Source organism: Rhineura floridana, chromosome 14 (assembly GCF_030035675.1).
Source record: "Rhineura floridana isolate rRhiFlo1 chromosome 14, rRhiFlo1.hap2, whole genome shotgun sequence".
Taxonomy (NCBI): Eukaryota; Metazoa; Chordata; class Lepidosauria; order Squamata; family Rhineuridae; genus Rhineura; species Rhineura floridana.
The window spans coordinates 10,361,403-10,377,432 of record NC_084493.1 but is presented as its reverse complement, the minus strand read 5'-3'; the positions used below and the strand labels follow the sequence as shown (position 1 = coordinate 10,377,432).

Below are 16,030 nucleotides of genomic sequence, written 5' to 3'. Positions count from 1 at the left end.
AGTTAAATTCCTCACCTGCCAGTACATTTTTATTTATTTATTTATTCATTCATTCATTCATTCATTTATTCATTCATTTATTTGATCTATATCCCACCCTTCCTCCCAGCAGGAGCCCAGGGCAGCAAACAAAAGCGCTAAAAACACTTTAAAACATCATAAAAACAGACCTTAAAATACATTAAAACAAAATGTTAAAAACATTTTAAAAAAAGCTTTAAAGACATCTTTAAAGAAGGGTTAAAAACATATTGTTTAAAAAGTATTAAAAAGCAATTATTTATTATTTATTTTGAATTTGGTGAATTGGCTTAGGTTGGACTGCATTTCCTCCGAGTTGTTACATTTTAATAAATAAAACATTTCTTCCAATGTTAGTGTCTCTTGAGTCTTATTTTCTGGTGTGGGGGCAATGTCCCCAGCTTGAAAGCCTGGAGACCCACTGCCAGTCAGAGTAGGCAAAATTGAACTAGGCAGACCAATGGTCTGACTCATTATGAGTCAGCTTCCTAGGCCCCTGTCTTCCTAATGTCAAAACCCTAGAGAGAAATAATTAGGATTCAATTGCAGGAGAGGAAGTTGCACAGCAGTCCTCATCTCTTACGTGAGAAAAGCAGCAGACAGGGAAACCATGGCATTTTTTCCAACGCTATTTACCTGGATGGTCTGAGGGGAAGGCCAATAAACTTGAACAATCCAAAGTCTATACGCACTTTCTGCTCTGCACACACAATCCTGATTTCATGGGATTACACCGACTTAAAGCTAAAGAGAGGACACCGGATGAATTCCGGTAATCAACAGAGTTGAATAACTAAGGGCTTTTTCCTATGCCATTTTCTCTGCTATGGGAGTACTTTTGGAAAGCTCTCTTTGGGGAAACGTAAGTAGGAAATGCCATGTTAGATTACAAACCTCCAGGCGAGGTCTGTCATTTATTTATTTTTATCTATGTACAACATCTGTTGGAACTGAAAGCCCATATGAACTTTCTAGGAAAGAACCGCAAGCAGGTGCTGAGTCCAGACTCCCTGAAATTCAGTATGGATAACCAGTACTGACAAAGGGCTAATATATAAAAGAAGACAATCACCATTTTCATATTCAACAGACAGAGGGATTTAAGGCATCATAAACAGGAACTTGGTATTAGGGCAAACAAGGCAATGTCCCACTGATCTCAGCTAGCCCACACCTGCCTGCTTTTTAGGTTCTGCCTGTCATTGGCTCTGGCTCTGTTGGCCTTCCTGCCTTCCATTCCATCACTTCCAATGGATACCAACCACCATTGCCTTGATTTATTTCTGTTCCCATCGATTTCTTCCTAATTTGGTGGGGGGGGCAGAGTTGTAGATTACTGTGAGTGACATGAGGTGTTACTTAGCAGGTGACCTCAGTGGCTAGGAGTGCCTTTTACCAGCTTTGGATGGTAAGACAGCTGCAGCCTTTTCTGGACTGGGATAGCCTGACCACTGTTGTCCATGCACTGGTAACCTCCAGGCTGTATTGCTGTAATGCGCTAATTGGGGGGCTGCCCTTGAGATTGGTCTGGACGCTGGAGCTGGTGCAAAATGCGGTGGTGTGACTGCTCACTGGGGCAGGGTATTGCCAACATGTCACCCCGCTGCTGAAAGAATTGCATTAGCTGCCCATTAGCTACCGGGACAAGTTCGTTTCTGGTTTTGATGTACAAAGCCCTATATAGCTTGGGGCCATGATACCTGAAAGATCATCTTACCCCTTATATCCCCAGTCGTTCACTAAGCTCTGCAGGTGAGGGCCTCCTGCAGTTACCATCGTATCAGGAAGTCTGTTCCGCACAACATAGGAAGCAGACCTTTAGTGTAGTGACACCAACACTTTGGAATTGCCTCCCCTTAAATATTAGACAGGCACCGTCTCTGTTGTCTTTTATCCGTTATCAGCGCCTACTGAAGTCCTTCCTCTTTCAACAAGCCTTTTATGTGGAGACCTTATCCCAATCTGTGTCTGTGTCAGAATTGCTTTTTAAGATGTTTTTGAAGATGTTTTAATATGTGTTTAAAGATGTTTTGTTTTAATATGTCTTAAAGTTAAATTCTAAAAGGGGTAGGCCTAGAAGTAGGCATTGTGAGAGCAGGGGCACAGGATATAAATTCAGAAGAGCAAAATTACCACAGGCCTAACCACAAGTGCCAAAGACACTTGAAGAGAGACACTGCTTACAAGTGCCTGTACACTAATGCTAGGAGCCTGCGAACCAAGATGGGAGAACTGGAGTGCTTGGTCTTAGAGGAGAGCATTGATATAGTGAGCATAACGGAGACCTGGTGGAATGGAGAAAACCAGTGGCATACGGTTATCCCTGGATATAAACTATATCGGAAGGACAGGGAAGGACGTATTGGTGGTGGAGTCGCTCTATACGTGAAAGAAGGCATTGAATCCAGCAAGCTCGAAACCCCAAAAGAGGCAGACTCCTCCACAGAATCGTTGTGGGTGGTGATACCATGCCCCAGGAGGGATTTAATACTGGGAACGATCTATCGTCCCCCTGATCAAAATGCTCAGGGAGACCTTGAGATGAGATATGAAATTGAGGAAGCATCCAAACTAGGAAATGTGGTAGTAATGGGTGACTTCAACTACCCGGACATAGACTGGCTGCATATGTGTTCCAGTTATGACAAAGAAGCAAAGTTTCTAGATATTCTAAATGACTATTCCCTAGACCAGTTGGACATGGAACCGACCAGAGGGATGGCAACCCTGGACTTAATCCTCAGTGGGGACCGGGACCTGGTGCGAGATGTAAGTGTTGTTGAACCGATTGGGAGCAGTGACCACAGTGCTATTAAATTAAACATACATGTAACTGGCCAATTGCCAAGAAAATCCAACACGGTCACATTTGACTTCAAAAGAGGAAACTTCACAAAAATGAGGGGATTGGTAAAAAGAAAGCTGAAAAACAAAGTCCAGAGGGTCACATCACTCGAAAATGCTTGGAAGTTGTTTAAAAACACTATATTAGAAGCTCAACTGGAGTGCATACCGCAGATCAGAAAAGGTACCGCCAGGGCCAAAAAGATGCCAGCATGGTTAACGAGCAAAGTCAAGGAAGCTCTTAGAGGCAAAAAGTCTTCCTTCAAAAACTGGAAGTCTTGTCTGAATGAAGAAAATAAAAAAGAACACAAACTCTGGCAAAAGAAATGCAAGAAGACAATAAGGGATGCTAAAAAAGAATTTGAGGAGCACATTGCTAAGAACATAAAAACCAACAACAACAAATTCTATAAATACATTCAAAGCAGGAGACCATCTAGGGAGACGATTGGACCCTTGGATGATAAGGGAGTCAAAGGTGTACTAAAGAACGATAAGGAGATTGCAGAGAAGCTAAATGAATTCTTTGCATCTGTCTTCACAGTGGAAGATATAGGGCAGATCCCTGAACCTGAACTAACATTTGCAGGAAGGGATTCTGAGGAACTGAGACAAATAGTGGTAACGAGAGAGGAAGTTCTAAGCTTAATGGACAATATAAAAACTGACAAATCACCGGGCCCGGATGGCATCCACCCGAGAGTTCTCAAAGAACTCAAAGGTGAAATTGCTGATCTGCTGACTAAAATATGTAACTTGTCCCTTGGGTCCTCCTCCGTGCCTGAGGACTGGAAAGTGGCAAATGTAACGCCAATCTTCAAAAAGGGATCCAGAGGGGATCCCGGAAATTACAGGCCAGTTAGCTTAACTTCTGTCCCTGGAAAACTGGTAGAAAGTATTATTAAAGCTAGATTAACCAAGCACATAGAAGAACAAGCCTTGCTGAAGCAGAGCCAGCATGGCTTCTGCAAGGGAAAGTCCTGTCTCAGTAACCTATTAGAATTCTTTGAGAGTGTCAACAAGCATATAGATAGAGGTGATCCAGTGGACATAGTGTACTTAGACTTTCAAAAAGCGTTTGACAAGGTACCTCACCAAAGGCTTCTGAGGAAGCTTAGCAGTCATGGAATAAGAGGAGAGGTCCTCTTGTGGATAAGGAATTGGTTAAGAAGCAGAAAGCAGAGAGTAGGAATAAACGGACAGTTCTCCCAATGGAGGGCTGTAGAAAGTGGAGTCCCTCAAGGATCGGTATTGGGACCTGTACTTTTCAACTTGTTCATTAATGACCTAGAATTAGGAGTGAGCAGTGAAGTGGTCAAGTTTGCTGATGACACTAAATTGTTCAGGGTTGTTAAAACAAAAAGGGATTGCGAAGAGCTCCAAAAAGACCTCTCCAAACTGAGTGAATGGGCGGAAAAATGGCAAATGCAATTCAATATAAACAAGTGTAAAATTATGCATATTGGAGCAAAAAATCTGAATTTCACATATATGCTCATGGGGTCTGAACTGGCGGTGACCGACCAGGAGAGAGACCTCGGGGTTGTAGTGGACAGCACAATGAAAATGTCGACCCAGTGTGCGGCAGCTGTGAAAAAGGCAAATTCCATGCTAGCGATAATTAGGAAAGGTATTGAAAATAAAACAGCCGATATCATAATGCCGTTGTATAAATCTATGGTGCGGCCGCATTTGGAATACTGTGTACAGTTCTGGTCGCCTCATCTCAAAAAGGATATTCTAGAGTTGGAAAAGGTTCAGAAGAGGGCAACCAGAATGATCAAGGGGATGGAGCGACTCCCTTACGAGGAAAGGTTGCAGCATTCGGGGCTTTTTAGTTTAGAGAAAAGGCGGGTCAGAGGAGACATGATAGAAGTGTATAAAATTATGCATGGCATTGAGAAAGTGGATAGAGAAAAGTTCTTCTCCCTCTCTCATAATACTAGAACTCGTGGACATTCAAAGAAGCTGAATGTTGGAAGATTCAGGACAGACAAAAGGAAGTACTTCTTTACTCAGCGCATAGTTAAACTATGGAATTTGCTCCCACAAGATGCAGTAATGGCCACCAGCTTGGACGGCTTTAAAAGAAGATTAGACAAATTCATGGAGGACAGGGCTATCAATGGCTACTAGCCATGATGGCTGTGCTCTGCCACCCTAGTCAGAGGCAGCATGCTTCTGAAAACCAGTTGCTGGAAGCCTCAGGAGGGGAGAGTGTTCTTGCACTCGGGTCCTGCTTGCGGGCTTCCCCCAGGCACCTGGTTGGCCACTGTGAGAACAGGATGCTGGACTAGATGGGCCACTGGCCTGATCCAGCAGGCTCTTCTTATGTTCTTATGTTCTTAAAGTATGTTTTTATGCTGTTTTAGAGTGTCTTTAGTGTTGTTATTTGCTGCCCTGGGCTCCTACTGGGAGGAAGAGTGAGTTATAATTGAATAAACAAATATGCAAACAAACAAACAAACAAATAATTCAGACCCATGATTTGGGGGGACATTATTCTCCCTCCAAGCTAAATTCCAATGTATCTCAGGGCAGCAAAATGTCCGGCACAAAGTCATGGCATTTAGGTCTGCCTCTCTGGGACAGTTTTGTTTTGGGGAAAATAGGTCTTTTCTTTATCCTGCAGGTGGGGAATCAGGTGCCCCCTTCCAGATGTTATTGGACCTCAGCTCTTATCAACCCCAGCCAGTATGGCCAATGGCCAGGGATGATGGGAGTTGTAGTCCAGCAGCAGCATATGGAGGACTACAAGTTTCCCCACTCTTGTTTTATCCCAATAGAGTAACATCGGTTGGGGCAACAATCACAAAAAGCACCCCCTAGAGGCACAGATTTATCCTGGGGATAAATTTGTTCAAGGCTCTTCTTGGTTTTCAAAAAGAAAATTCTGTTTGAGCACTTAAACTTGCATTATTGGATCAGTTTGTTTCTTTTTTTTATAGAAAACCTTTACTCCAATATGTTACATGGGCTGGGACAAAAAAAAGGCAGCGGACATGGAAAATTCCATTGGTTTTCTTGGGACATTCTTTGTCTCAGTTGTTTTGGATACTTTTTATGTACAGAAAAAAACCTATCAATGGGAAGGTTGTGCAGTGACTACAATATTTGTATCTGTAGCATTTGGAAGCAGCCTGATCTGTTTCAAATCCACTCTGTGTCATTCTGATTCAATTTGTTATTCAGGTCTGAATCTGATCTGCTAAACCCAAAGCTCCCCCCCCATTGACTATAATAGGGAATCTAACAATGGCTATAACTCCCCCCTGTTTGACATTATGACATTTGCAAGCAAAGGAGCCCCTCCAGAGTGTATTAGACCTACCAAATTTTAGGAAAAGCTATCCACAAGCTATGCAGAGAACCATTAATGTTTTTTTGAAAACAAAAAAAGAAAAAACTTTAATTCTCAGTGGTTCTTGGGTATACTACGATACTGTATAAGTTTCTGTTGTAACTATTTGGTTACAGAGTTAATTAATATTTTCCTTTCATTTCTGCCCAGTCAAAATATTTTAAAGGTCTTTCCACTTGTAGCTTAGACTAACCCACTGTTTTCATCCTTAGCAATTAGACCTGGAAAGCAATGTTAAAGAAAAGCTTGCAGAAATATTTTGCTGGGAGGGATCCAGTCTGATTCATCAGCAATGAGACAACAGCTTGCTATAAACTGGCTTCCCATTAATAATTCCCCAGTATCAGGGGTATTAGCCAGCAACGGAGCGTGAAAAATAGCAAAGCACACGTAAGCCTGCCAAGAAAACAATGAATGTCACCAGATTGCAAACAAATTCATGTGGAAACAGTGGCTGACATGGTCAAGACACAGGAAGAGAATCGCTGTAGGAAGTTAAAACCTGTGCAAATGAAACTTGATCCATACAGTATTTATGGATCTAAAACTTTTTTACACAACATTTCTTCTCTAAGAGCACACAGTACACTTTTATTGAAAAAGCTATCAAAGCAGAGCATCCATGTTTAAAGCCCCTCCCACGCAAACATTCATGTACACATGCACACACAATGGACCATTGCAGATAGTTACATAGAATAGAAAAGACCCACAGTGTTCTAAAAATCAGGCTTAAAGTTGTTCAGCCAAAATGTGAATGGGACGTCTTCTGCACATGTTTATGTTTTTCTTTCTTTCCATATATTATATATCCAAGGTGGTTCACAAGCATTAAAACATTGGCTCATGTTCAATACTGAACAGTAATACTGTTTAAAACAGTTCAAAGCAAAATCAGAGCAAGCAAGAGCCAAAATACAATAAAGTCTGGTTGATTCCTGAAGGCCTTGTGGTGGGATAATTAACTAATTAATTCATTTTAAAAGGCTGTCTCTAAAAAAGAAGTGAAAGAGAAACCCAAACGAATATCTCAGAGGAGATAATTCCACAGCTCTGGAGCCATAACTAAAAAGACCCTGCTGGGAACCAACCTCACCTCTCAAAAAAATGGCATTTGGAGGACAGCCTCATTAGCTGATCTCAAAGACCTAAGGGGAGGTGGGATGGGAATGAACTCCTGGGCTGCTCAGGACTCCAGAGCTGAAGGGAAGGAGACTCTGGCTTCTGCCATCACGCAGGAGTCTAAATTACATTTGAAAATCTGTCCCCCAACTCCCAGAAAGAACATCATGGCAGAGAAGAGGCCAGTTTAGCCCCATCCCTTGGCCAGAGAAATGTAGTAGAACAGTATCCCCCCCCCAGGATGCATTAAGCCTGCCAAATTACACATATCCAGGGATTTGAGGGATGGACTTTTATATGTAGAACTTTTTTATTTGGGGGGATATTTAGATGTAATTTGCAGTTTTGCCCCTTCTGACGGTATGAACTCTGCCAAACTTAAGAATTATAGCTGCACGGAATACTTTTGGGAACAGTTCTGCCTTCCCTTTCCTCTTGGGAAACACTTTTTTAAAGCTGTAGTGTTTTTTTTTTCCTTTTGGCAAAATTTGATGAACTTCGCAGGCATAGCAGCCCTTCCATGGTGGATTAAGCCTGCCAGATTACAGGCAAGTACATTAAAGGGAGTGGGAGATGAGAACTTTTATTGATTCATTTATCTAGATACAAGATCGTAAATCTTTCATTTTGTGGAGAATTGCCTGAAATTTGCAACCATGTCCACCCTTTCTGAATATATGACCTGTACCAAATTTCAGAAGGATAATTGGAGTGGTTTCCTTGTGAGAGCAGCTGTTATAATTTGGGGTGTGCAAGAAAGGAATCACTTAATCTCACTTAGTGTTTTGTGGGCAATTGGTTTGAAGATTGCAGGCATGAACAAGGTGCAAACCTGCCAAATTGCAGACAAATATGTGCAGGGACTTTTATACTATGCACCTTTTCATTGGATTGGAGGGAAATAAAAGAGATTCACTTTCCTCTATGAGGCATTGTTTATATGTAGTTATCTCTTCCCCACAATATTGATTGGAGAGCCCTGGCAAATCCTCCCCTCTGATTAAAAGCAAGAATGTCAGCCACAAAGGAATTCCCTTCCCCCTCCCTTGTGCATTAAAAGTTTTGCTTCTGGTGGAAAGTTCCACCCTTCTTCCACCCCACTCTGGTGTTTCTAACCATAAGGGAGACATACTTTTTCTGTGATAAGATATGATATTATATGAACATCATCCAGGTTTGGATTTTTTAATGTCCAAGTCATAAAGCACCACGAGGCGCTCTATGTGGCCCCCAGTCTGCCCAGTCTTTCCCCATGGGAGCTATGTGTCTCTCTGTCGAGGCACAGATCGCCCGCCCACACACTTCTGCTTACTATTTGGGTTTATACAGAGACATCCTGAAATGAAAATACATGAGTTATTGCTTCTGCTTGACATACAGAGTGGCATTAATAGCTCCTGGAGCAAGTTGCAGCCTGTCTTTTTGTGAATGGATTTATAGGAGAGAGGCTGTTTCAGGTTCCTCTGTGATTTGGAGGGGGGGGGGACAAATGGCAAAGCTCATTTTGGTAGAATCTGGTCAGAGCAGATAAGAACCCCATGAATGTAATTTATTAAGACCAGGGAAGGAAGGGGGAGCCACTTGATAAAGACCAGGTCAGTGAGAAAACAATAAACATGGTGCAATGTTGCTTCACTTTGTAACCGTTTATGACCTGCAATGATGTCTGAGTCAGTTTTGGCTCACCCGAAGAGATGACGGCTCTCTCTGAAACAGGATTGCCCCAAACTACTAATATCATACAAGTTCACTAACTCATGGAATTAAAAAGGGAGGCATGTTTCCATACTAGATGCCAAAATCAGGGCTGAGAGAATCTCCTCTTTTACCATCCGGTTAGTGACTCTGCAATTGGAGAGCCCAGGGGCCCCTTGCTACTATGGATGGGTGAACCAGTCAATTCTGATTTCTCATTTCTTCAATCTTAAATTCAGTTCACATTTCTACACCAGTTTGCTGTGTGTTTGTGCTTTTTAAAGTCTTCATGAAAATTCATCAGCAATGTAGTGCAAATTTCTCCTAACATTCAAGTTGTTGTTTGCAATTGCACCTGACATGCACATTTTTTTCAAAACAATTTTTCCCAATATAGATGTATTTTTCCTGTTATTTTCATGCATAGATGCATTTTAATGAACACTTTACTCAAGCACATGCATTTACACATGCATCTTTACACATTACTTGGATCGAGAACCGCATTGCAAAAATTGGAAGGGTGACTGTGTTTCAGTTTTTGCATTGTTTCAAAAAAGAAATGCAAACCAGGGAAGTTCTCCTTTAAATGTGAACTGAATCCAATTTCTTTCCCATCCCTACTTGCCACACTGGGAGCCACAAGTGAGTCACACAGTGTGCTCAAGCGACTGAGGTTGCCACTGGCAGCAACAGAACACTTTCAACTAACTTGTCAGCAACGAGGAGACTGGTGAGGCCAGGAGGCTTCCTGGATGGATCTAGGGCCCACCTGACCCAAATCTAAATAAGGGCCTGCCTCTTCTGTGCATTTATTTTTCCTTTGGTTTGCTCTGTCCTCTTTCTGACTGCTCCTGAATGCTGCTCTAACTAGGAGAACATCTGAAATAAATTCGCGATTGAAGGACGTGCAGTTTGCTTCAGCCTTTCAGTTCCTTCACTACATTAGCATCTTTCTCTGCATCAGAAGTGGGTGGATTTCAGGCTTGTGTGGGATCTATTTTGTATTTGTGTATTATTATTATTATTATTATTATTATTATTTTATTATAGCATTTATTAGTTGCTTTTTCCAAAAATAGGACTCAAAGTGACGTACAAAAAGGAAAACAAAAACACATTGTATGCATGTTGCTAGAACTCAGAGGACCACTAACTGGATCCAAGGGCAAAATAATGGCTGGGGTGGAGCCAGAGGCAGAGTGGTGTCTTGGGAGGAGGCATGTAGTAGTAATGGAGGGTAGCTGCATGCATACCCTGGACTTCAGGAAAACCAATTTTAATAAACTCAGAACAATGGTAAGTAAGGTTCCGACATCTGATCCAAAGATTTTGCTGAAGAGTTGAACATTTTGCATTCTGTGACAGCCAGCATGGAGCAGTAAACGAATGAACTCATAGCAGTTTTGGACAAAATTTGACAGCTGATCTGCAGAAATAGTCTATCCTTGAAAAGATCTGATAGCTGACATGCAAAAGCAGCCAGTATGTGACACACAGTAAGTTCTCAGCACTTGACATTACCTGATAGGCAGCTTGAAATAGCATTTAGCAAATTTGTATTAATTGCATCAATTGATGAAATGCACTAAACAGCTGAATTTGGAGGACGTTGGTCTCCGAAGAAGTACAGTGGGTTGTATCCAGTGCTAGTCCTACTCAGAGAGCAGGGGTGGTGGTGAAAGAATGGAAAACCTCTCATGAATTTTAAGTGAGAGGCTTTTTCAAGCACTACCCTCAGCTACGTGTACTTTTCTGTCCAGCAAGTGAGCAAGAATAATCCTGGGGCCATCTACTTATTTTTTTTTTTTTTACAATAATTTTTATTCAAATTTTCATAAAACAAACAAAACAAAATCATAAAACATTCAAAGACAAAAAACAAAACAAAACAAAAATGATTAAACAAAAAAATAAAATGTTGACTTCCCATTTGTCGCAGATCAAATCAGTTATAGGTCTACAATATATAACAATCCTGTCTCTTAAATTATATTATAAAATCACTTTCCTCCAGTAGTTATCTTAATTAATCATCAAATCTCATAAACATTACTTTATTCTTTCCACAAAAAGTCAAAGAGAGGTTTCAATTCTTTAAGAAATATATCTATCAATTTTTCTCCTAATAAACATGTCGATTAATCCATCTCGTTAATAATATTTTATTTATTTTATTTATTTCATTTTTAAACCGCCCATAGCGAATAGCACTCTGGGCGGTGAACAAAACAAGATTAAAATACAATATTACAATAAAATTACAATAAAATCAGCAACAAGTTAAACAAAAAAAAAAATTAAATGAAACACATTGAACATTAAAATGCCTGGGAGTATAGCCAGGTCTTAACCTGGCGCCTAAAAGAAAGTACCGAAGGCGCCAGGCGTATCTCCACAGGTAGGCTGTTCCACAGTTCGGGGGCCACTACAGAAAAGGCCCTAGATCTAATAACAATCCTCCGGGCATCCTGATGAGTTGGTACCCGGAGGAGGGCCTTGGATATTGAACGAAATAATAATCTTATTGTCATAACCATAGTCCAAATAAACATATCGATTAATCCATCTCATCAAAATCTGTTAGGTCCAATAATTTCAATAGCCATTATTCCATTATCCATATTAATTCCATCTTCCATCTTCAATAGTCCTGGTAAGTCCAGTAATTTCAGTGTCCAATCTTCCATTATCAGTATTCCATAATAATCTTGCTGTCATAGCCATAGTCATATAATAAGAGTCTGATGGGAATTTCCTCTATCCCAAATATTTTCTTCCCATCGATTCTGAACAAGTTGCTGAAATATTGTTGTAAAGTCATATCTCTGTTCTTCTTTTTTACAAAATGCACTGGCTCATCTCTTGAGAGTTTTTCCATTGTCACATGGCTGCAGTTAATTCCATAGATTTTCTCTATATCAAGCTCCATCACGTCATTCCAGTCCAGAAAATTATCCAAGCCATTGATAACTTTATCTCTAATATCTTCATTAATTTCTTCAGAGATAACGTTAAATTCCAAACAGTAGATTTTATTTCTAATATCCATAAACTCCAGATCTTTTTCCAATTCCACATTTGTTCCAATCTCCAGGGCTTGTATCTTCCCTTTATTTTTTCTTTTCTCATCTCTGATCTCATTCTCCTCTCTCACAGAATCCCCTATTTCTTTAAGCTCCTGCGTCATTTTGCTCAGTTCCATTTTCAGCTCCTTACTGCCCTGTCGCAGGGTTTGTTTCGTTATCTCAATCTCATCCATTATTTTCTGAAACATAATTACTTCCAGATTCTCAGCCACTTTCTTGATTGCCATTTTTAAAACCACCAAAACAAAACAAAAATAAAGAAGAACCACTTCTTATTTCAGCAACAATTGGGTTAATATTCCAGGCTTGATGACATCACAGTATAAACAGAGCAGCCTGCCTTATCTCTCTATGTTCAAGAATACAAAACAAATTTAGTTCCCAGCATCAAAACAGTTAGTGGTGTCATAAAGAAGCAGATTCGTCAAAATAAAATAGACCAAAAAGAGAATAGTCCCAGACAGTATAATGTTCCAAAATTCATATTTTTTATTTTTTTCTCCTCGGAATAGAAATCCCCCTTCTGTTTATATCTTTAGAATGCACTTCCAGGACAGCTTTTTGCAATAGAAACAGAGATAAGCTGTTAATTTCGTGAATAACAGAGAAGAGTTATAGCTCACCCAGAAGTTCTTTAAAGCTGATTCATTTGACAAATCTCTTTTTGCTGCAACAATTTAAACCAAGTAAAAAAAAGAATAGAAAGAAGGGTGCTTGCCTATTAGTCCGTTTTCTCTTTGAAGAAAAGATAAACGTGTCGCATTAATCAGATAGAGCTTGTTCGGAAGTCCGTCCGGGATCGCTGGCTGGACCTTTTCTCATAAATTAATGAAATCCAGTCCTCCCAACAAAAACAGGCTTTTGAGGTTGATCTCTACGTTTCTCCCTGCCCGGGAGAAATTTCATCAGTCAAAAAAAAAAAATGTTCTGACTGATTTATATCTGAATAAGCTTCTTTTGAGGCGGGAGCCCATCTGAAAAGCAGGCACAAGCGAAGTCACCCTTCCCGGAAGTCCGGGGCCATCTACTTATTTAAACAGTGCTTGTGCAAGTGCATGTGGAATGGAATCATATCCAATGCTACTCAGAATAGACCCATTGAAATCAGTGGGCGTGATGAACTTAGCGCCATTACTTTCGGTGAGTCTATTCTGAGTAAGACTCAGTTGGGAACGGCCTTATAGTATCCCAAGCATGGATGCATCAATTAGTCTAGCACACGTGCACACGTAGAAGAAGGTGTCGGTTTCACAGGTGAGCCAGATGATCTGATAATCCAGATACTGCTGCCTTGAGAATGAACCGCAAAGCCTGAGTGTTGGAGCCAAAGCTTAGCCAGGCTGGAGCTTCATCGTTGCACAGAATCCCTTTTTTCTTCCGTGATGCGTAGGTGACGTCAGTTCTGGAAATGGTAGGGGAATATTCATTCCAAAGTCCTTATTCTACTGTCACTCAACATCAACAACTCAATTAGTGTCGATGAGAACATGATTGGTCTACTAGCAAACCGTCACCCTTCACTATGGCAATGCTTCGAGAGGAGAGCCTCTTTTCAGCGAAGCCACTCTGGTCACGAGCACAAAAGGCCGAACACTGTTTCAGAAGGCAATTCTTCAGTGGAAGGATGCCAGGTAAGAGTAAATTGCATTGTACAACCACCCCCAGGAAGGTGAAAGGCAAAACATACCTTGCAGCCCCCACCATTACTCATAATTTTCAGGGTTGAACAAGTTGAAATGATACCTGTAGATATTCTTCTATTTTTCTTTGTGCAAGCATGCTACTATGGGGCAATTGTTGCGTGTACATAGTAATTTATTCTCTTCAGACTGATGTGCCATAATGTCCAAAGGTTTATAAATACTTTTTTTAAAGGGGGGAGAGAAGAGCATTATATAGTCTTAAAGGGACACAGGGATACAAATTTGGATGTGAAGCGGCATCATTACTGTACCTTTAGAGCGCCCACTGGTTTTAATTAGAACTAGGCACGAGAGAATTTCCCCTGTTCCCTTCCTTTATTGTTCTTCTGGTTCAGTTCTGCTTTGTTTTCCACTCCTGATCCTGGATTAGCTGAAAGGATTCCTAAAATTATTCCAGGAATTAGAGTATGCATATTGTGCTGCTGCTTTCATTTCCTGCAGTGCGCATGTATCTTTGTCATGTGTGGCCCACTCGTTATGTGATCATGGTCATGGTCATGATGAGGGATTTGAACCCAGGTCTCCCGGATCATAGGCTAATGCTCTAGCCACTACACCACACTGGGTCCTCTGTTTGGACCACTGGCTCCCTCAGCCTCTGAGTCTGTGCCGGACTCTGGGATCATGATGGGGAGAATGATAAGGAGCCCTTTCAAAACCACCCTCCGCTCTCTTTGCCCCACAAGAAGAAAGGAGACACTGACAATGGCTTTGGGGTATAAAGATCACAGCTTTATGAATTAAGAAAACATGGACCTGCAACGGTCCCAGGCTGTAGTCCGAAGGCACATGAGGCCACCACCTTACTGAAGCTAAGTTGGTCTGGGGCTGGTCAGGGCCTGGATGGGAGACTGCCTGGCAACCACATGTATGCTGCCTTGGGTTTCTATGATGAAAGAAAGGTGGGGTATAAATGTAAGAGATAAATAATAAATAAATGAGCATGGACCCAAACTAATTCCTTGAGGGAATTACTAACTATAGAAAACATCAGGTGCCCCTAGCCCCTGTTCCTCAGTTGGGCAATGCCACCCTAGCTCCAGAACATGCATCAATGAGGTTTCCAATGTGTGGCCTTCTTCACCAGCCCACTTTAAAAGCAAGCAGAGGGGGATCCTGGCTGTTCCCTCTCCCCAACCGCCACCTGGACAGCATTCAGAGGGATGAAGCCTCCGAGACCCAAGTGAAGCACCCCCCTCCCACCCCCACCCCGAAGCTGGGTGGCATTAAGAAGCAGTGTTGGGAAGCTTCTCTTCACCTAGAGGATGCCTCTGAGGACTCACCAGAGGCATTCCTAGATCGTACCCAGCCTGCAGTGCCCGTCAGCTGTGATTCGGCAAACATGGTTGGAACGAAATGCCACATCCAAGCCAATTGGACAGTGTGAAGTAAGCAGAAAACAAAAAAGACAGCCAATCACAAAGTCAACCAAAACATCCCTACTCAGCCTCCAAGGGGGGCACCCAGCAACAAAGCCCACTCTGTAAAGGGATAGGTAGGTAGGGTGCACCCACTTAAAATCTAGATGAGCATATCTCTCTCTATCTCTATCTCTCTCCAGACTTGGAAAGGTCAATAGACCATTAAGTGTTGTCACGGCTCTGAAGTAATCACCCTCCCCCCAAATTTGATTATTGAAAAGCAAAGACGACGACGTCATTCAAGCTCAGCTCTTTTCAGCTTGACCTTTGAGTCCCTCAGCTGCCTGCCAGCCAATGCATCTACCAAATGAACACTTAGCGCAGTGAGAGATGTTATAATTGGAGCAACGAACAGACGATGTGGAAGAAATGTAGAGGGTCTTTCATACCGAAAAGCTAACCTGCACTGATTGACAGGTGCACACCTACTTAGCTATTGTGATAATGAACTCAAGGGACAGCCTTTGATGAACAGTCAAGACAACCATTGGCCTGCAGATAGGCCTGTTGCAGGGCTTTCTTGAAACATGTCCTTGTGTGTATTGCTTTGAGTAAGGATAAAGAGGTCTCCTTTGTTCTGTTTCTGCATTGTTTTGTGGTTTTCTTTTGCCCCTGCTTTCCACTCTTCCTTGAATTCTGGTTAATTAGGAGGATCTCTCAAATTAACAGCAGAATTCGAGCACACAGTTTGCCAGAGCTTTTGTTCATTGGCATCATTGGCATTTCCACCCCACCCATCCACCCACCTGCATTTACAGATGGGCATGTGGGCAT

General features: G+C 41.6%; 1 long non-coding RNA gene across 1 annotated transcript; it reads left to right on the top strand.

Moving 5' to 3' along the window:
• Positions 1-752: 752 nt before the first annotated feature.
• Positions 753-15,765, top strand: LOC133369974 (uncharacterized). Its single transcript, XR_009759048.1, has 3 exons — positions 753-883; positions 13,523-13,763; positions 15,397-15,765. It is a non-coding gene; the product is annotated as an uncharacterized LOC133369974 (long non-coding RNA).
• The last annotated feature ends 265 nt before the right edge of the window (positions 15,766-16,030 follow it).